Source organism: Chiloscyllium plagiosum, unplaced genomic scaffold (assembly GCF_037043375.1).
Source record: "Chiloscyllium plagiosum isolate Xiang-an unplaced genomic scaffold, Cpla_swu_hap1 HiC_scaffold_21, whole genome shotgun sequence".
NCBI classification, from domain to species: Eukaryota; Metazoa; Chordata; class Chondrichthyes; order Orectolobiformes; family Hemiscylliidae; genus Chiloscyllium; species Chiloscyllium plagiosum.
In genome coordinates, this window is record NW_028270159.1 from 76,952,551 (window position 1) to 76,974,105 (window position 21,555).

The following is a 21,555-nucleotide window of genomic DNA, read 5'->3' on the forward strand; positions in this document are numbered from 1 at the left end:
TGACTCCTCTGGTGACGTTCTGTCAAACTGATTTAGACTGATTTATCCGGAGTGCCTGCTTCCTGTTTGATACGTCATCCTCCCCCATTACTGTGTAACACAGCCGTAAAGCTGAATATGAACAAGGAGCATCAGTCAGGAATCCAACCCTTCGAACTTGCTCCGCCATGGAATACAATCATGGCTGATGTCATCGCGGCCTCTGTTCCACTTTACTGCCATCTCTCGATCCTCAAACTCGAGTCTCTTATTGTAGATTGCGCCACATGAAAAAATATCCACTCCACATCTACACTTTCAATTACGTTTAGCATTTTACAGACCTCAATGAGATCTCATTTCATTATTATAAACTCAACAGAATAGGCCTGAACTGCTCAATTTCTCTTCATAAGACAAACACTTCAAATATGGAATCAGTCTGATGAAGCTCTTCTGAATTGCCTCCAATGGAAATACCTCATTCTGCAGGACACCCAAACTGTACTCCAGTTGCAGCCTCACTAACGCCTTGCATAGCTACAGCAAACTTTCTACTCGATCCTTTTACAAATAAACGCTGAAGTTATGCTTGCATCCCTCATTACTTCAAGTACCCGCAAGTGGTTTTCTGTGATATGCAAGCAGGCACCCAAATCCCTCTGCACTTAAGCACGTTGAAGTTTCTCTCCATTTAGATAATAATTTGCCTTTTTATTAGGCTGGCCAACTTGAATAACCCCATATTTATCCACTTTCATATTCATTGCCAAATGTTTGCCCATTCACCCAATCTATACATATAGTTTTTAAATCTCTTGCATCATCATTCCGAAGTAATTTCCCACCAATGTTAGTGTCATCTGAAAATGTAGCTGTAGCATTTTCTATCCCGTCAACCGAGTAATAATGTCGATCACAAATGGTTGAAGCATGAGAACTGAAATCTATGGCACCCAACAAATTGCATTTTCCAATAGAAAATGACACAATTAATTCATCTGACTGCATTTTGCTGGTTAACCAATCCTCCATCCAAGCCAATAAATTACTCCTAAACCGATGCTGTCTGATCTTACCACGCACTCTTTGGAGAAGCGACGTATTTGAATCCTTCACGAAGACCAGATATATTCCATTTCCAGGATTCCCACTATCCACCTTGTTTGTCACATCTTTAAATAACTCAAGAAAACACTTCAATCATGGTTTATCCTTTGTAAAACCACGTTGACTCCGATGAATTGTGGTTTAATTTTGCAAATGTCCACAACAATGGATTCTAATAATTTGCCTTAAATTACAATACTTTATTGTTACATTTTACTCCCTAATGTATGCAGTTATTATGAGTTCTTCCCTTTCTAAAACCTTTACGTTTTCTTTGAATTCCTGTTTGATTGGCAAAAGGGCTTTAAGAGATGTGCTCCACTTGCTGCATAAGCGGTATGTGTGGCTGACTGGACCCATCCTCCTGCTGGTGCACAAAATCGATGGGATGAAGTCTTTCTGGCGTTCCCATGTTATCATCTCCAAGGCCAGAATGACCAGCCCCTGTTGATGCGTTAGAGGAGTGGGGGATTATGGAAACTTCCCGTTGTTGTGCAACATTTTGAGGGGCTGATGGGTCTTCTCATATTTCTCCAAAAGAGATGGAGGTACTGAACGGTCTCCTCATGTATCCCAGAGATGCGACTAAGATGGCGATTGGTCTTCTCTTGTTCCCATACAACAGACACGTATCTGAATTACCTCCTCCTTTCTCATGAAATAAGTCTCAAACAGTTTTTATCCTTATCCAATTCTCAGACTCGGTGGGTATGAATGGCTTCCTGCTATCCCAGTGTAACAAATCTCCAGTCACTGTGTGACCGCTTTCAGTTCCTATGTTACAGACTTGAGGAGGCTGAATGGACTGATCCTGTTGCTGTGTAATAGGATACTGGTGCAGCATGGCCTACTCTGGGGCCGGTGTTGTAGATTCGAGGGGCTGATTCGCCTCCTCCTGTAAATATACATCAGGCTCCAGGGGCTGAACAGCCTCGTCCTATTCTGGTGTAACAGGGTCAAAGGCCTGAATATCCTTCTGTTGTTCGTATGTAACAGGCTGAAGAACGGAATGGATTCCTCCATTATCTGTGTAATTCGCTTCAGTTGTTGACTCCTTCCTGTCATCTATGTTGAAATAAGATCTTCTTTCATTTTTGTAAACTCCAATGGCTATTGGATCAACCTGATCTTCCTTTCTTTATAAGTTAGCACCTTTATTGCAGGAATCAGTTGAGGGGACCATCTCTGAGCTGCTTCCAAGATAATAACATCCTTTCTTCATCCAAGAGACCAAATCTGTACACACTACTCCAGATGTGATCTCACTAAGATCCTGTACAGCAGCAGCAATGCTTTACCAGCCTGCTGCCAGGTTCCCACCCAGGTTAGAGCAGTCTCAGCTCTCTGGGGGAAATACAGAGCATTGTTGAACGATCATTGTCCTTCTCTACTCCACTAGCATAACGGGAGATCTGGAGAAAATGTCACGATGATGCTTAAGAAGATCATAAATGATGTGGCAAGATGATCTCTACCATTAATCTCCCCAAAGTCCACGTCACTCAGATTCTACAGAATCTTGTAAGGTGGAGCGTAAAAACAGCAAGGAGCAGGAAACATTGATGGGGGTTATATATCAAAGTGAAAGCTGCAATACAAATGTTGGGCAGGTTATAAAACAGGAAAATGAGATATACACAATTGTGGCTACTGCAGTAATAATGTACTGTTTACATTATATCTAAACTGTGTTAACCAAACTGAATGCTAATGCTGGGAAAAATGGATTTCATGAGCATGTGTTAGATAGCTGGCATTAACATTTTGTTGAGCACAGAGCTAGAGATCAGGTTATTTAGAAATTGATGTTGGATGATCAGAAAAGCTAATTGAAAGATTTACTTTAAAAGGACCTTTTGGGAACAGTGACCACAATGCATTGGTTTTCTTTTATGCTGTTTGAGTACACGGTAGTTTTTGTTTTATTTGAAGTAACTGTTATAAATCTGAATCATGCAAGCCCTGAAGGTGTGAGGAGAAAGTGGGCACTGCAGCTGCTGGAGATCAGTGGCGCTGGAATAGCACAGTTAGGCAGCGTACGAGGAGCAGGAGCATTGTTGTTTCGGGCACAACCCTTCACCAGGAATGAGGCTTCTGGGTCAAGGGAGCTGAGAGTTAAATGAGAAGGGGGTGTGGCAGGAGGCAGGTAGCTAGGAATGCGATAGGTAGATGAAGGTGATGTTGAAAGTGGTAGGTGACGAAGGGAGACAGAACGCCTCATCTACTGCATCCTTTAAACTCAGTGTGGTCTTCTCCACATTGGCGAGACACACGTGGATCATTTCAGAGAACATCGCTGGAACAGCCACACTGACCAACTCCACCACCTTGTGGCTAAACACTTGAACTCTCCTTTCCACTCTGCCAAGGACATGAGAGTCCTGGGCCTCCTCCATCGCCAAACCCTAACCACCCGAAGCATGGATGGAGAAAGGTTGTTCTTCTGCCTTGGGACCCTCCAACCACAGGGGATTAATGTAGATTTCACCAGTTTCCCCATTTCCCCTAACTCCACCTTATCACAGTCCAATCTTCCAACTCAGCACAATCCCCCCTTTTGAACGTTGCTATGTGTTCATCTTCCTTCCCATCAATCTGGTCCACCCTCCTCTCCGACCTAACCCTTTCAGCCTCACCTTTAACTACCTATTAGGTCAATAGAAGCAGCTTAGAAAAATGCCAAGTGTTGTAGTAAGCCAGTGGATTCAGAGAAATGTAGGACCCAGCAACGGATGACCAAGAAACCGAGAAGGAAATAAAAAAGCGAAACAGCATGCAAACAAAAGAAAAACATGCAAACTGCAAAAGAAAAACATAAAGACAGCTAAAAAAAACATAAAGACTGCTAAAAAAAGTACATCAGTGTATGAAACTAATGTAAAAACAAGGTCAAATATGGAACAGTATGCGTGCGAGCAGGGTAATTTATTGTAGAGAACAGAGAAATCACAGGAGAAAGAAACAGTTTTTTTGTGTCTATCTTCAAAGCAGAATATCCAGAAATTCTCCCAGAAATACCAAGTGACCATGGGACTTGTGCAAGTAAAGTTTAAGATCATTCTTATCAGTGTTGAGGTCAACTTTGAAAAGAAAACTGGATTGAGTATTTATAAATCTGACAGATCAGATATACTTCATACAAGAATATCAGAGGAAGCAGCAATAGACGTATTGATTGCATTGCGAATTTTCATGTTACTTTCCAATATATTCCTGAACGATATTTAGCCACTCTGGATATGGCAAAAGTTATAAATATTATCCAACAGTTTAAGAACGGATGAAGATGGAGAGTGGTGAACTACAGATCAGTTAACTTGTAATCCACGGTCGGGTGTCTCTTGGGCTGAATTACAAAGAACGTGTTACTGGATATACAGAAGGTAATGGGAAAACTGGGGAGGATGATCATGCATCAATGAAACTAAAATCATACGTGGCAAACATTTTTTGGAATGGTTTGAAGATGATTCTTGTGGACGTAGGCAACAAGGAGCTAATGGATAACGTATGGTTGGATATTCAGGAGGATCTTTTTTAAGAACTCTCCCACTAACTTCATAAGAAAAGTTAAAGTGACAGGATTTGGGAAGAACGCGTGCAAATAGGAAACGAAAAATTAGGTTAACATTCATGTGTATGTAATTGCAATATAGAAGATGTCGTGCACCAGCGGCATAGAGTGTTGCTGAGACTGAAATTAGAGTATTGCGTACCATTTGGAGTCCAAATCTAAGAAAGAATATACTGACTACAGAAGAACTGCAAAAGGTATTCTCCAGACTAATCCATAAAATAGCAAGATTGTCTGTTGGGGAAACTCAGTCTGTGATCTCGAGTTTCAAAAGATGAGAGGTGATTGTAGTGAAACTTAGAAGCTTAGGAACATAGAGGGGACTGAATTACAGAGGGACATGGAGAAGTGCAAGCAGGCGATATTAGGGAGAATCCCACGGTATTCTACACGGACAAGTAGAACAGAATAATCAGCAAACAGTGAGTGTCCATTAGAAACCAAAGGGGCAATCAGTGCGTCAACCCGGAGAACCTTGATAGATTGGTACGTGTAAACATCACAGCTGTTTTACTTGGGAGAAGGAGGATGCAGGCACAGAATTCAAGAAGATGGACCGGAAAGCTCTTGAAGAGATTGATGTAAAATACGAGCAGGTGTTTGAGGCTTTGTCTGGTATAAAATTGGACAAATCCGTAGGTCTGGACACTGTTGGAGTCAAGGGAAGAAATTTTAATTGGAATCTGACCACAGGGGAGGTGCCAGAGGACTGGAGAGCAGCTAATATGATTCCACTTCACAGTAAGCGTGGTAGATATTTGCCAAGGTAACTACGGAAGAGCAAGTATTAGATCACTGTTCGGGAAACTACTGGAGAAAATAGAGAAGGAGAAAATCGAAGTCCAATCAGAATCGCAAGGTTTGATCAGGGATAATCATCAGGACTTTATCAGAGTGAAGTCACACCTAATGAATTTGATTGAATTAGTCTGAGAAGGTCGCTTATTTAGTTTTGCAGCAAGGCCTTTGACAAAGTTCCACATGGAAAATTGGAAAAATAATGTAAAATCTCACAATATCAAGGATAACTTGACAAGTTACAACGAAAATTGTCTTAGTGTCAGGAGGCAGAGGGTGGTGGGAGAAGTCTGTTTGTGTGACTGGAGACCAGTGTCCCCTGGTGTACCACAGAGATCAGTGCTGTCTCCCTTATTATTTGTAGCATTCATAAATGGTATAGATGTGAATCTGGAGGGGGAGGGGGGTGGGTGGAGGGGTGGGAGTTGTGATAAGTAAGTTTGTGTTTGAAACAAAGATTGGCCGGGTGGTTGGCAGTGAGGAGGAAGTTCTGATTTTACAGGAAAATACAAGTGGAATGATCAGATGGGCAGATCAATAGCAGATGGAATGTGATCCTGATAAATATGAGGTGATGTACTTTGGAAGGAGGAACCAGACATGGGGTGTACACAATGATTGGCAGCACACTAGGAAGCTCACAGGGTGTTTCTCCACGCATCCCTGAACGTGACAGAACAGGGTAATGGACTAGTTAAGAATTGAACCTTGGGTGTAGCGTTTATTAATCAGGGAGTAGATTATAAGTGCTATACAGGGCTTGGCTTAGTCCATGATGGAGTACTGTATGTCATTCTGGGAGCCACATTACAGGAAGGATGTGATTGTACTGGAGTGGTTGCAGAGGAGATTCACCAGGATGATCCCTGGGATGGAGCATATCAGCTATGGAGAGAGGCTGGATAAGCTCGGGTTGTTTACTTTGGAGCAGAGGAGGCTGCGGGGGATGTGATTCAGAAGGATAAGTTAACAAGGGGCATGGACAGGGTGGATAGACAGCAGCTGTTCCTTTTAGACAGAGGGTCAAGAACCAGGGAGCACACTTTTAAAGTGGGCGGCACGGTGGCACAGTGTTCAATTCCCGACTCAGGCGACTGACTGTGTGGAGTTTGCACATTCTCCCCATGTCTGCGTGGGTTTCCTCCAGGTGCTCCGGTTTCCTCCCACAGTCCAAAGATGTGCAGGTCAGGTGAATTGGCCATGCTAAATTGCCTGTAGTGTTAGGTAAGGGGTAAATGTAGGGGTATGGATGGGTTGCGCTTCGGCGGGGCGGTGTGGACTTATTGGGCCGAAGGGCCTGTTTCCACACTGTAAGTAATCTAATCGAAACGTGAAGGGTTCGAGGTTCAGAGAGGATTTAAAGATTACTTTTTTTCACCCAGAGGGTGTTGAGGTCTGGAATGTACTTCCTGAGAGGGGAGTTATCACGGCTAACCTCTCAACCGTTAAAAGTACCTGGACGTTTCATAACATTCCAGGCTATGGGCCTGGAGTTGGAAAGTGGGACTAATATAGATCGTGCTGTATTTCTGTTGGTACAAAAACTATGCTCCTGTGAGTGTATGATGTGGAGCTGAGCAGCTTAAGACATGAATTGGTGGGTTTCTGAAGATAATGTTCACAAAGATTATAAGAGTGAACTGTCATAGCTTGTCAAATTATATCAATGTGAGAAGTATGAAAAAACAGTGCAGATTTTTTTCCAGTTTGAAACCAGAGAATGGAGAATGGGAAACAGGGAAATGGCAAAACTATGAATCCACAACTTCAGTTCTGTCTTCACAGAACTTTCTGACAATACCAGGACAACCAAGTATGGTGTGGGAAAACGAAATAGTACATGAAACAAAGAATATAGTAAGTAAATTGTTTGGGAGAAATTATTGGGACTGAAAGTAATGGTCATAGACAACACTAACATAGATTTATGAAATGGGAATTATGTTTGAGAAACTGACGGGGAGACAAATGAAAGAGAAACAATGGATGTAAAACACGTGGATTTTCAGAAAAATGTTGAAAATTCTCCCAGCCTAGTTTGCAAAATCAAATCTTAGTGGATTGGGGCGAATATATGGCCATGTTTCTAGAATGGGACAGTTGGCAGGAAACAGTGAATAGAAAAAAAACAGACACGTGAAGCAACAGCCTGACCTGGTATTTAAGGTCTGATTCTGTGAGTATGACTATGTCCCAGTCACCCCATCACCTTCCCCGGATATCTACTGTTTCACCAGCAGAACAGACAAAGCAGACGTGGTGGCACAGTGGGATACAGTTGGAAGGGAATTGCTCTGGGAGTCCACAACAGTGAACTGTATCCCAGGAAGCCTCATGGCATTAGTTTACACATGAGAAAGGAAACCTCCTGCTAATTACTATGTACCAACCTCTCCCAACTGGTGAGTCAGTACTCCTCCAAGCTGACCAACACTGGAGGAAGCACTGAGGGTGGCAAAGGCACAAAATGTACTCTGGGTTGGGGATGTCAATGTCCACAAAAAGAGTGGTTCAGCAGCAGAATTACTGCTTGAGCTGGCCGAGTCCTAAAGGATATACCGGATAGACTGGGTCTACGGCAGGAGGTGAAGGAACCCACAAGAGGGAAAAGCCATATTTGACCACAGCCTTACTAATCTGCCAGTTGCAGAAGTATCTGTCCATGACATTATCGTTAAGAGTGACCACTGCATAGTTATTGTGGAGATAAAGTCACACCTGCACATTGAGAATAAGCTCCACCAGCATAGGTGGCACTATCACCGTGCTAACTGGGACAGACTTCGAACAGATCTATCTGGGTTTCCATAACGTGTTGCAAGTCATCAATAGCAGCAGAACTGTACTCCAGCACAACCTCATCGCCTGGCATATCCCCCTCACAACAATTACCATCAAACCAGAGGATCAACCTTGGTTCAATGGAGTGTGCAGGAGGGCAGTAGCAGCACCAGGCATTCCTGACAATGAGGTGTCAGCCTGGTGAAGTCACCAACCAGGACTACTTGTGCGCCAGACAGCATAAGCACGAAGTGATAGACAAAGCTAAGTGATCCCACAAGCAACGGATCAGATCTGAGCTCTGCAGTCCTTCCAGTTCTAGATGAGAATAGTTATGGACAATTAAACAAGTCATTGGAGGAGGAGATTCCACGAGTCTCCCAATCCTTACTGACGCAAAAGCCCAGCACTTCAGTGTATAAGATTAGGCTGGTGCAGTCACAACAATCTTCAGTCAGAAATGCTGAGTGGATGATGCACCTCAGCCTCCTCCAGTGGTCCTCAGCAATCCAGTTACCAGCCATCAACCAATTTGATTCACACCACGCGATATCCAGATTCAGTTGGAGATACTGGATACACCAGAGGGTACATACTCTGACAACATTCTGTCAATAGTACTGAAAAGTTGTTCTCCAGACCTTGTCACTGCTCTCACCAAGCTGTTCCAATACCGTTACAACAATTACATTTCCCCGATTACGTGGAAAATTACCCCAAGTATCTCCTGTATATAAAAAGCAGAACAAATCCAATCCGGCCAATTACCACTCCATCAGTCTACTCTCGATCATCAGTAAAGTGGTGGAATGTCTCAGTGTTTTCAAGCTGCACCTGCTCAGCAATACCCTGGTCAATGACGCCCAGTTTGGGCTGCCCCAGGGCCACTCAGCTCCTGACCTCATTACCTTGGTTAAACATGGACAAAAGAGCTGAATTCCAGAGGTGGGGTGAGAGTGACAGTCCTTTAAAACAAGGCTGCCTCCGACCAAGTGTGGCATCAAGGGGCGTAAACAAAACTGGAATCAATGGGTATCAGGGGCAAACTCCCCGCTGATTAGAATCATACCTGACACGGAGGAAGATGGTCATGGTTGATAAAGGCCAGTCAACTCAGCTCCAGGGCAAGTCTGTTGGAGTCCCTCGGGCAGTGGCCTAGGCCCAAACATCTTCAGGGCTGCTTGATCAATGACATTGCCTCTATTCTAAGGTCATAAGTGGGGATGTTTGCCAATGATTGCACAATATTCAGCAACATTTGTGGCTCCTAAGATACTGAAGCAGTCCATGTCCAAATGCAACAAGATCTGGACAGTATCCAGGCTGAAAAGTGGCGAGTAATATTCACGTAACACAATTGTCACATCGTGACCATCACCACTAAAGTACAATCTAACCGCTGTCCCTTGGCATTCAATGGTGTTACTATCACTGAATCCACAGTGGGCTGCAGCAGTTCAACAAGGCAGCTCACCACCACCTTCTCAAGGGGCAACCAGGGACAGGCAATAAATGCTGGCCCAGCCAGTCACACCCAGATTCACGAAATAAATAAATTGAAAAAACAGATTTTTTTTAACAGAGGAAGGTTGCTGAGGTATCATAGGGATCGGTGCTCGGGTACCAGCTGTTCACAATATCCATTAAAAATGTGGTTGTGGGAATCAAATACAATATATCATAACCTGCTGAGAAAACTAAAGGATATTGCATTGCGAGTGGGTGAGGAGGTTGTAAAAAAGTTTTAAGGTGACAAAGGCAAGTGGAGTGAATGGGCAAATATGTGTCAGATGGAGAGCAATATGGGTAGAGGTGATGGTGTGCCCTTTGGTGGGAACAAGAGATTGGCAGCTTTTCATTTGAAAAGGGATTGTTTGAAACATGTTGATTTAAAAAGTGACATATGCTCCTTTTTGTTGTTTCTTTCTGCGCAGACCTCCGAGGTCCCTGCAGCACAGTGAGGTCTGAAGCCAGAAGTCAACACTGGGAATGGCATTCACACGCTGCCCAGTGTACATAGACCAACCACGTGTGGAGCTGCAACATTGCAAAGGATCTCGATCTCCCTGTACACCATCACTGAAAGCAATATTGCAGGAGCAGAAAGCAGTTAGGAAGGTAAATGATGTGCTGACCTTCATTTCAGGGGGATTTGAATCCAGGAGTAAGGGTGTCTAACTGCAGCTGTACAGAGTGTTGTTGAGACCCCGTCTCAAACACTGTGCAGTATTGTGTGCAGGTTTGGTCTCAGTACCTAATAAAGGACAAACCTGACATTGAGGGAGTGCAGTGAAAGATGATCAGACCGATCTTTGTGATGACAGGCTTGTTGTGGGAGCAGAGTTTGGGGTGACTGGGCCTGTATTCCATGGGGTTTAGGAAAATGGGTGGAGATCTCAGTGAGATATATAAAGCTCTGACAGGGTGAGACGGATTGGAAGCAGGGATAATAATTCCCCAGGCTCTGGTGTCTAAAACAAGGCTCCACAGTATTATGTACAGACAGACCATTCTGCAATGAGATGACAATAAATGTCTGCTCTCAGCGTCTGGTGAACCTGGGGAATGCACTCGAATCTGGAAGCCAAGACACTGAATATAAATACGGACGTAGAGACAGTAAAGGAATGGTGGGAGAGAAGGAGAACGATATGGAAATAAAGGGTCAGGTATCATTATATTGAATTGGGTAGGAAACTCGACAGACCAAATGGACTACTGCACTTCCTACTTTATCGCTTCCCACGGTTAATCACATTAAGGGATGTGTACAGTGTGTGGGAATAGTGCATTGAGGAGATGTTTGAACATGAACTGGAATGGGGAAGGTGCAATGTATTGTATGGCCTACTCCATTCCCGATGTTTCTATGTAGTCTGTAAATGTTGTCACAAGCTCTCAGATATTAGGAAGGAGGTCTCTGCAGGGTCAACAGGACTGTGTTTCGCATTGCCTTTTCCGATGCTGAGGCTGGGCCTGGGTGTTCTTTCGGTTTTATCCTTTAGACCTCGGAACAGTTTGATGCAATAGAATGTCCTGGTTGGCGGAATCAGAGACCATTGAAAAGTTTACCACATGTCTGTGTGTCTGTAGTCACGTTTAGGCCAGACCAGGAAAGCACGGGAGATTCACTTTCTGAAAGTACATTTGTGAAGCAAATTGGTGGTTACAATCGACATTGACTTGAAGGTCATTATTTACGGACACCAGATTTTGCATCTTAATATTTTGTCAATTGTGTTTAACTTACACCAGCTGCCAGAGCATTAGCCTGGTCTGGATAGTAATCCAGTGACCTTTCCACAGCAGCACCATCTCTATACGGGGACCTATCTGAAATCATACTGAGCAGGTTATTTCTGTGCTGTTTGATAACTCTGTCAAAAATAACCCCCACCAATTTGACTGTCGTGGTGGGTCTGAGGGGGAGGTAACTGCTCAGATTGTAATTATAATCCTCTTAGGAACTGGACATAGTTGAGTAATTTTCCAAATTGCCAGGGCGATGTCAGAGTTGGAGCTGGAATGAAACAGCTTCCCCAGGAACACGGCTTGTTGTGCAGCACAAGTCTTCAGTCCTATTGCAGGAATGGGGTCAGGGACCATTGTCTTTTTCGTACGTACTGTATTCAGCTGTTTCTTCATGTCACATACAGCAAATTGACTTGGTTGAAGACTGGCATATGTGATTCTGTGGGTATCATGGCGAGGGTGAGGTGGTTCATCAACTCAATACTTCTGGCTGAGGTTGGTGCAGCTACCACATCCTGGTCTTTTACACTGATGTGCAGAGCTGTTTGATTACTGAGGATGGGGATATTTGTGGATCCCTTTGCTACAGTCATTTGTTTAATCATTCATCACCATTTATGACAGAATGTGACAGGATTGTGGAGCTTCGACCAGATCTGTTAGTCAAGTGTGGTAGCTTTAATGGGTTCGCGTCAGGTTTAGGTTCACGTGGTTCTGATCCAGTCATGTTCACCCACAGTCATTACTGAAACATAGATCGTATTGATGGCAATGGCAGACTGAGGAAATTATTCGAGGCTAAATGTTACAGGTTGTGGTTTTATGCTGTTCTGCTTCTCCTGCTGCTGTAGTCTACAGCACTACATAAATACGCAGTTTTGAGCTGCAATACCTGCAATGCAATTCTGCTGTCTGTCCCTTAGTTCACATCGAGACCCATTCACCCATCAGCCCTGTACTCACTGACCTACTCTGGTTTCTGATGTGGAAATACTTCCATTTTCATACTCTCATTCTGCTGAGGGTCTCTCCCCGGGTCATGCCTTCAATCTGACACATTCTGCAAAACCAATTAACTGATTTTAATTCAATTGTTTAATTCATCTGAATCTTTTTCCTTAGTAATACCATCTTCTGTGTTTAAAGTGAATGCCTTTCCCTCTATTTCTCTCCCTGACCATGATTAAGAGCTCTGCAGTGTCAGTGATGTCAGCCTTATGTAGTTTCAGAGCCAATGCATTCTCTGGATTCCCAATCATCTTCACCACATTGTATGTTTCTTCTTTTGGTTTGATGCCTTATCACTCAAGGCTGCCTTGTCCTGCCATGAGTATGTTTCATCTCCTTTGGGAGAATTTCTGATATCCTCCGAAATATTCCCAGAAATTCCAGCTTTTGCTGTTACATGGTCTGCCCTGCTCAGTTCCCCTTCCAATTGACTGTGACCAGCTCCTTCCAAATGTCTTTTTAGTTACATTGCTCAATTATAATCACATTACATCAAGAAGAGAGCAATAGATATAAACCTAAAGAAGGAGCTTTGAGAGAAGGGACACAAAGAATAATTGGTAAATTTCTTAACTAGATACAAAGAGAGAAAGAACGAGACAACATAGATGATGAAATGTGAAATATGAGAAAACTAGATCATCGAAAGAAAGGAGATGAACATCCCCCAATGTTTTGGCAATTCCTGTGTGCTTTGGTCCTATGTACAGTGCATGTACAACAGAGCAATATGTTCAAATGCTGGGTCTGATGCCAGAATTTTTATCTCCAATAATGTGACAGACACTAGCTTTGGAAAGTACCCAACAGGCCAATATATTGAATTCTGGTAGAAAGGGGATTAACTGAAATAAGCTGGGACACCAGAAGGAAGAATTTATAATACACATCCTGATAAGAGTGAGAGATTGGAGTAGAGGATTCCAGAAAAGGAGGGAACGTTGAGAGAAGGGGAACATATCATTTTAGATGAGAATCAAATGATGTTTTAATGTTTTATAAATTTTATACATCATATGCATCACTTTCAGTTAACTGTGTCTCCGTTGTTCATTTAGAATGTATTGTGCACATATGAAAAATGTTACATATCTGCACAACACATTAATTAAACAGTGAGTATAAAATCATTTTTCTGCCATTGAAACTGTCCTGTTGTCGTGTTACCAGGATACATGAGCACCAACTGGCCACCAAAAGACATGACCCATTATCACTATGTTCCATACATACACACAAAGAAGGGCACCACTTTGATTGGGACAACGCACGCACATACTAAGACATGCAAGGACGTTCTTAGAGGAATGGCATTCTGACCAGAAGTCCGTCAATAAACACATCAATTTAGATCCTATCTACCTTCTCTTGTAAAACAAAAGAACTGGAAATGACCTCACCCACCTTAAGAACCCAAGACCTATAAATAGAGAGGCGCGACATACCACCAGCGCTTCAGCAGAGACTCTCACTGATGATGTTAATTAGTCATAGTTTTGAATCATCAGAAAACAAACCTTCAAGCACAGTGAGCTAACTTGCAGACATGCAAACTGTTATTTTTCTTTTATTAGTGGAATTTGGGAGTCCTTGTCACTCATGTATTAACAGATTACGAGGTGAGGTGAGCTTTTTTGGGTTTGTGGTTTTAATTAACAGAAGTGCTCGACATAGATGTCTTCACAGTTCGGGGCCATGCCATAAGGGACTTGGGTAGATTTGAACAGATTTCGGGTACAAAATGTCCCAGCAAATTCCAACACGTTGCAATTAGTGACCTACTTCTTCAAATAAAACCGGTCGGAAAATCTGTTTAATTTTGTTTACTGGTGGTTGTTTAAATTAAAACTGAGGGAAATGGCTCTTAACATTGCTAAAGAGGTTCCCAAATTTGCCAAGAAAGTTGAGAAAGACAGAAGCAGGACATTTATTAGAATTAGCAAATAGGTTGGAATTGGGTTTAACCAGGGACAGAAGGAAAGCTGAAATTATAATGTAGTTGGTCAAGCACATTGATGTATCAGAAAAACAGACAAGTGCAATCGAGTTAGAAAAAACTTAAATTGCAAATATGGCAACTGAAGTTAGAAGATAAAGAAAGAGACGGAAACAGAGTTAGAAAAAAGAGAAGGAGAGGAAAAAGATAGAGAGAGAGAATTTGAGATTTAGAAGTTGTGAATTAGACAAGAAAGTTAAATTAACAGGATGGAGTTGAAGGGAGAACATCGGGATGTATACAACTATGTTAGTATTTTGCCATATTTCGGTGAGAAAAATGTCAAAACCCTTTTTATTTCATTTGAAAAAAATAACTCGGCAGATGGTGTGTCCAGTGAACTTGTGGGTAATGCTCGTTCAGACTAAGCTGGTGGGCACAGCTGGTGAGGCATGTGCAGCACTGTCAGATGGGGGGTCAAGAGATTATGCAAATGTCAAATTGGCTAGTTTGATTGGCTATGAAATGGTACCAGAAGCACATAGACAGAGGTTCATAAAAATTGAGACGGAACTTGGTCAGACTTATGTTAAGTTTGAAAGAATTAACTACAGTCATTTTGATAGATGGGTGTTGGACTTAAAAATGGATAAGACCTGTGAGGCTCGAAGGGAGATTATTCTGCTGGAGAAGTTTAAAGACTCACTTCCAGAGATGGTAAGATTTCATGTGCACGAACAGAAAGTTCAAGAAGTGAGAAGCGCGGCAGAAATGGCAGGTAAATATGCATTGGTGCATGAGATGAAATTTAGCTGCCGGGAGAATGTTCATGCTATGAGGGATAGAAATTGGGAGAAGGGAAGTTCACACATTACAAAGCGAACAGTAGCGCACAATAGTTTACCACAGGTGAAAAACGAAGCCCAAAGGGGTTGAAAGGAGGTGAAAGGCCTCAGGTGTTCTCAGTATAAGGCAGTGTAATACATAAAATGACAGTGCCGATGGTTTAAGAAGGGCACTGGGAAAAGGTGTTTTCACTGCAGTAAGCTGGGAAACACTGTGATGGTCGTTGAAGGAAGGCATTTTGGGGAAAGATGTGGTAGAAGAGGCTAAGCCAGTGGCATTAGTGAAACTGGTAAAGGAGACCCCAAGTGGAGGCGAGAAGCTGTGGGAAATTGCACAGCCTAGGCAAGGGCTGGGTATGGAGGCAGTGCCTGATCTCTCTAAAGAATTCACCTCTGTAGATAAAGTTTACTCAGAAAGAACGGGGGAGTTGGACAAGAAGTAATAATTTTGTGAGATACGGGATCCGCTCAGTCTCTAATAGTTGAGAAGTGAGGCGCCGGAAAAGCACAACAGATCAGGCAGCATCTGAACAGCAGGACAATCAAATCTCAGGCAGAAACCCATCGTCAGGAACATGGTTGGGGGACAAGGGGGCTGAAAGATAAATACGAGGGTAAGAGCTGAGCTGGTGGGAGGGTCACTGGGAAGGCGATAAGAAGATGTAGGTGGGAGTAATAATGATACGTCGGTTGGGAGGATGGAGTCGGTAGGTGGGAAGCAAGCTGGCCAGTTAGGGCCGTTCAAGATGGCAGTACTAGGTTGAACGGTTGGATCTGGGAGAGGTTGGTGGAGGGGAGATTTGGAATTTGGTGCAGTCAACGTTGATGATGGTTCTAGTTTGAGGGTTCTAGTTGTCCTACCACCTATCCACAACACCCTCCTCTCCGACCTATCACCATGACACCCCACCTGCGTCTATCTATCACCTTCCAAGCTATCTTACACCCAGCTCCACCCCCACCCTCCTATTTATTTCTCGGCCCCCTTCCCCCTCCGTTACCCCATCCCCCACTTTCCTGGGAAGGAATTATGCCTGAAAAGTCAACTCTTCTGCCCCTCGGATGCTGTCTGGTTGGCTATGCTTTTCCAGCGCCACACGTTTCAACTCTCATCTCCAGCATCTGCAGCCCTCACTTTCTCTCGGCCTCTAATAGTGAGAGATGAAAGTATTTTCACTCTTTCTGACGGATGAATCAAGATCGTGACAATTTGTGGAATGGGTTAGAAATTAAGCATTCCCTTGTGTAACATCAGGTTGGAATGCCAAATCAAGGTTGGGGAAGTAACAGTGACAGTGAGTAACAGAGTGTCATTTCCAGGAATACAGTTTGTTCTTGTGAACGATTTAACAGGATCCAAATTGGGCGTAGCACCCCTTGTGTTGGAGAAGGCAACAGAAAAACTAGGGAATTGGGGAGTTAAAAGAAAAATACCCAGGATTTTTCCAGACTGTATAGTAACAAGATTGTGGGCGGCACGGTGGCACAGTGGTTAGCACTGCTGCCTCATAGTGCCAGAGACCCGGGTTCAATTCCCGCCTCAGGCGACTGACTGTGTGGAGTTTGCACGTTCTCCCTGTGTCTGCGTGGGTTTCCTCCGGGTGCTCCGGTTTCCTCCCACAGTCCAAAGATGTGCAGGTCAGGTGAATTGGCCAGGCTAAATTGCCCGTAGTGTAAGGTAAGGGGTAAATGTAGGGGTATGGGTGGGTTGCGCTTCGACGGGTGGACTTGTTGGGCCGAAGGGCCTGTTTCCACACTGAAATGTAATCTGTAATTCCACTGTCATAAGTTAGAGGAGGAAGGAAAACCAAAATAAAAAGCCAAAGGAGATGATGCTCAGTGAACTGTCACGGTGCAGAAAAAAACCTGAACAGGCAGAGGATCAGGCAGAGGATCAGGCAGGGGTGTTTAGTCCTGAAAGGCTAATGGACTTACAACAGATATATATTTCTACACACACATACACATGCACACACACAAAAAAAGGAATCAAAATATATTTTCGAACGTTATTAACTTAAAGATAGAATGCTAAAATTAAAATGGAGACCCCGATAGGTTAGTGCAGAAGGGAAATGGGCCGAAGTGCACCACATTGTTTTCGGAATAGCGTAAAGTGTTACGGGCAGCACATAAACTAACTGCAGGGGGTCACCTAGGTGTACAGAAGACCCAGGTTAAGGTACAGAGGCATTTCTAGTGGCCTGGAATGCACACGGACGTGGTTATTTTTTGATGTACATGTCAAACATTCTAAATGGTAGGGAAGTCACAGGCAGTACTAAAGCCAGCACCTTTGTTACCAATTCCTGCATTCGAAGAACATTTCATGTGGGTTATGATTAGTTGTGTAGCTCCCCTATCTAAAATAAAAGTGGAAACCAATATTTGCTAGCCATAATGGATGTGTCTACCAGATTCCCAGAGGCAATTCTATCATGGAGTCATGATTCGGAGATGCTGGTGTTGGTCTGGGGTGGACAAAGTTAAAAATCACACAACACCAGGTTATAGTCCAACACTTTTAATTGGAAGAACACTAGCTTTCGGAGCGACGCTCCTTCATCAGGTGATTGTGATTGAAAGCTAGTATGCTTCCAATTAAAAGTGTTGCACTATAACCTGGTGTTGTGTGATTTTTAACTATTATGGAGTGTTAAGGTAAAAAGGGATGTGGAGGAGTTGGTAGCTTTCTTTACTCACTGTGGGCTCCGCAGAGAGATACAGTCAGACCAAGGTCTCATTTTACTGCTCAGCTGTTCAAGGAAGTCAGGGATAGTTTAAGGAAGTCATGGATAGCTTAGGCATACAGCACGTCAAATCAAGGGTGTCCCATACTGAATCCCAGGCACCCTTGGAATGTTAGCATCAGGCGCTGAAGACCATATTAACAGCGTACTGTCAGGATTACCGGAATGATTGGAATGAAGGTGTCTCATTAAATTGTTTGCCATTAGACAAAAATTATTTGCCCCAAATAAAACTACTCAGTTTACTTCCTTTGAGTTAATATTTGAAGTCAGAGGTCCTTTGGAATTAATTGAATATAAATTGACAGGACCGAAGTCAGAGATCTCACACTCGGATTATATATGTGAGGTGAGGGAGAGATTCGATGGAATAGGTGAGTTAGCTAAACAACACCTGAAGGGCACAGTATAAAATGAAGCACGTGGCAGATAAAAACTCTGAAATTTTGACGATTTCCTGTGGGGATGACGTATTAATATTGTCACCAGTGATAGGAATCCCCTTCAATGCCAGGTTTAGGGACTCAGGAACAGAGTTATGGTCAGATGGACAAATTGTGTAGTTTATCTGTATGATGTAGTGATTTTTAGCAAGTGATTGAAAGCTCACGTGTTGCAGCTGCCAGAGCATGTTGAACGTTTACAAGAAGCAAACTTTGTAATAAACTTAAAGAAAACTGAATTCGTGAAGGCAGAGGTGACGTTCGTGGGACATTACATTGGACATGGAAGGTTGACCCCCATGGAACACAAAGGCAAAGGCTTTGAGGAATTTACACGACCATCCTCGATGAAAGAGTGGATTCGATCGGAAGTTTGTTCCAAACTTCAGCAGCGTATTGGCACTACTGATGGACTTAGTAAAGAAGGAAACATAATTGTGGTGGACAGAACAATGCCAGGAGGCATTTGAGAATTTTAAAGCAGGATTAATCACCGCACCAGTTTTAGCTACACCAAATATTTTGAAACCCTTTCAAAATTCTATTTGCTTCTAGGGATATAGGGGTTGGAGTTGTATTGATACAGTAAGATGATGATGGAATTGAATGGCTAATTGGCTACTTGTCGAAAAAACGCAATATCCATCAGAAAGAAAAATACAACATTCTCCATTATTGAAAAAGCATGATTCAGTTTCGCACTGACCTGACAATATTTTAATGTTTATGTGACTAATAAATTGTTGGAGATGGTTGTGGACAACGACAAACCTCTCGCATTTTTTTGAATATTTAAAGACCAGAATATGAGAGCATTTCATTGGAGTCTTATCACACCGACTTTAAACTTACAAAATGTACATGCTGTGGGTCCTAAAATGTGATAGCAGATGTGTTATCGTGGATTTAAAGGAAAAGGTTTAGATAAGATTTGACTTATTCCAGTTTATATAGGTGTGTAAGATTAATATGATTGATATAACTGAGATTAATACTTTTGTATTTCATAATAATGGGATTAAGAATTAGAAGAAAAGAAACGAAGCCATCTTTTCATTCTGATTTTTTTTTTTTCTGAAGGAGGGAGGTCTTATGAAGCAGAAAGCATGTCAGCTCACTTTAAGACAGAACGGGTTTTGTTGAATAGAAAGTACAGCACAGATGCCAGCTAAATGTCAGGTTGTTCCATATGTCACAGTTAGCTGTGAAATGGATACCTGAGTTTTGGTTGCTGTTTTGTCAACAATTCAAATACAACCAAAGTGTTTAAATAATGGTCAGGACACCAGAAGCCAACGGAATTTGAATATTATTGTTTAGACACCTGGAAAGCAATCAAATTATGAGAATTGTTGTATCATGGGGAGTATATAAACCCAGCATTTGAACACTAGAGGGAGAGCCACTGCCATCCAACAACAGAGTAACTGCTGTAGAGCAGGAGTGCTAACTGGCCATCTCAAACACTCTCTTTAAAGGATACATGTTCATGTCAAACCTACTTGCAATAAAAAATGACCCAGGGAGATCAGCAGCTGGAAGAGTGAACACAGCGGGGAAGATAGAGACTGTGTGATCTTGAGATTGGAATGTTTAATATGTGGGCTGTTGGAACAGAATATTTTTACAGTCGGAGTCAGATAGTAAGTAGCTAAGAAAAGAGGGGCTTGTATTTGTGAATAGTTGTTGTTTAGTGTTCACTATTAAAGTTAAGAAACTAACTTGTTATTTTTTGTATAAGTCGAGGAATGTAGGAGATCTGTGTCACTCATATTTTAACAGATTACGAGGTGAGGCGAGCTTTTCTGGGTGTTTGGTTTTAATTAACAGAGGGGTTTCGACTCCACCTTGTAAATGTCCATCCACGCTAACCCCAATTCCCTGCAGTTGGCCCATATCCTTCCAGTCCATTCCTATTCACATATTTATCCAAATGCGTTTGAAATGTTGTTAATGTACCCCCCAACCACATCTGCTGGCAGCTCATCCGTACACCAGCCATTTATGTAAATAAGTGGTCCCTCAGATTCCCTTTTAATCCTTCCCCTTTAACCTTAAACTGATCGTCTCTCGTTCTCGATTCTCTAAACCTTGGAAAAAGACTGAGAGCATTAACCCTACCATCGTGATCTTATTCAGCTCTATAAGGACTCCCTCAGTCTCCTATATGCTAAAGAAAAGGTCCGAGCTTGTCCAACCCCTCCCTATAACTCAGACGATTGGGTCCTGGTAACATCCTTGAAAATTTCGTCTGCACTCTTTCTGATTTAATAGCGTCCTCCCCATAACAAGGTGACAAAACTGAACACAATACTCCAAGTGCGGCCTTACCAAAGTCCTGTGTAACTGCAACATAAATTCCCAACTTCTGTACTCCATGTCCTGCCTGATGAAGGCCAATGTGCCAAATGCCTTCTTCACTGCCCTGTCTACCTGTGGCTCCACTCTCAGAGAACCGTGCACCTGAACCCCAAGGTCTCTCTGCCCACTACACCGTTGAAGATCCTCCCATTCACCATGAAACTCCTCCCTTGCTTTGAGTTTCCAAAATGTAAGACATCACGCATCTATATTAAATTCCATTTGCCATTTCTCGGCCCACTTCCCCACCTGAGTGAGGTCCTGCTGCAATTTCTGATAAACTTCCTCACTGAACATGCTCCCACTTACTTTAGTGTCATCTGCAAACTTACTAATCATAACTTGTACATTCACAACCGATTCATAGATAACAAACAACAATGGACCCAGCCTCCAGTCTGACAAGCATCATTCCACTAAACCCTCTGCTTTCTACCATCAAACCAACTGTGTATCCAATTGGCCAGTTCCCCCAGCATTCCACGTGATGGAAACTTCCAGAGCATCCTGCCGTGTGGGACCTTATCAAAGGCCTTGCTGAAATCCATAGAGACTATATATACCCCTCTGCCCTCATCAACCTTCCTGGTCACTTCATCAAAGAACTCGAACAAATTTGGGAAGCATGATCTCCCACTCACAAATCTATGCTGACTGCTCCGAATCAAACCCTGTGTAGGTAATGGGTACAGTCAATGGTATGCTGTCCTTCATTTTA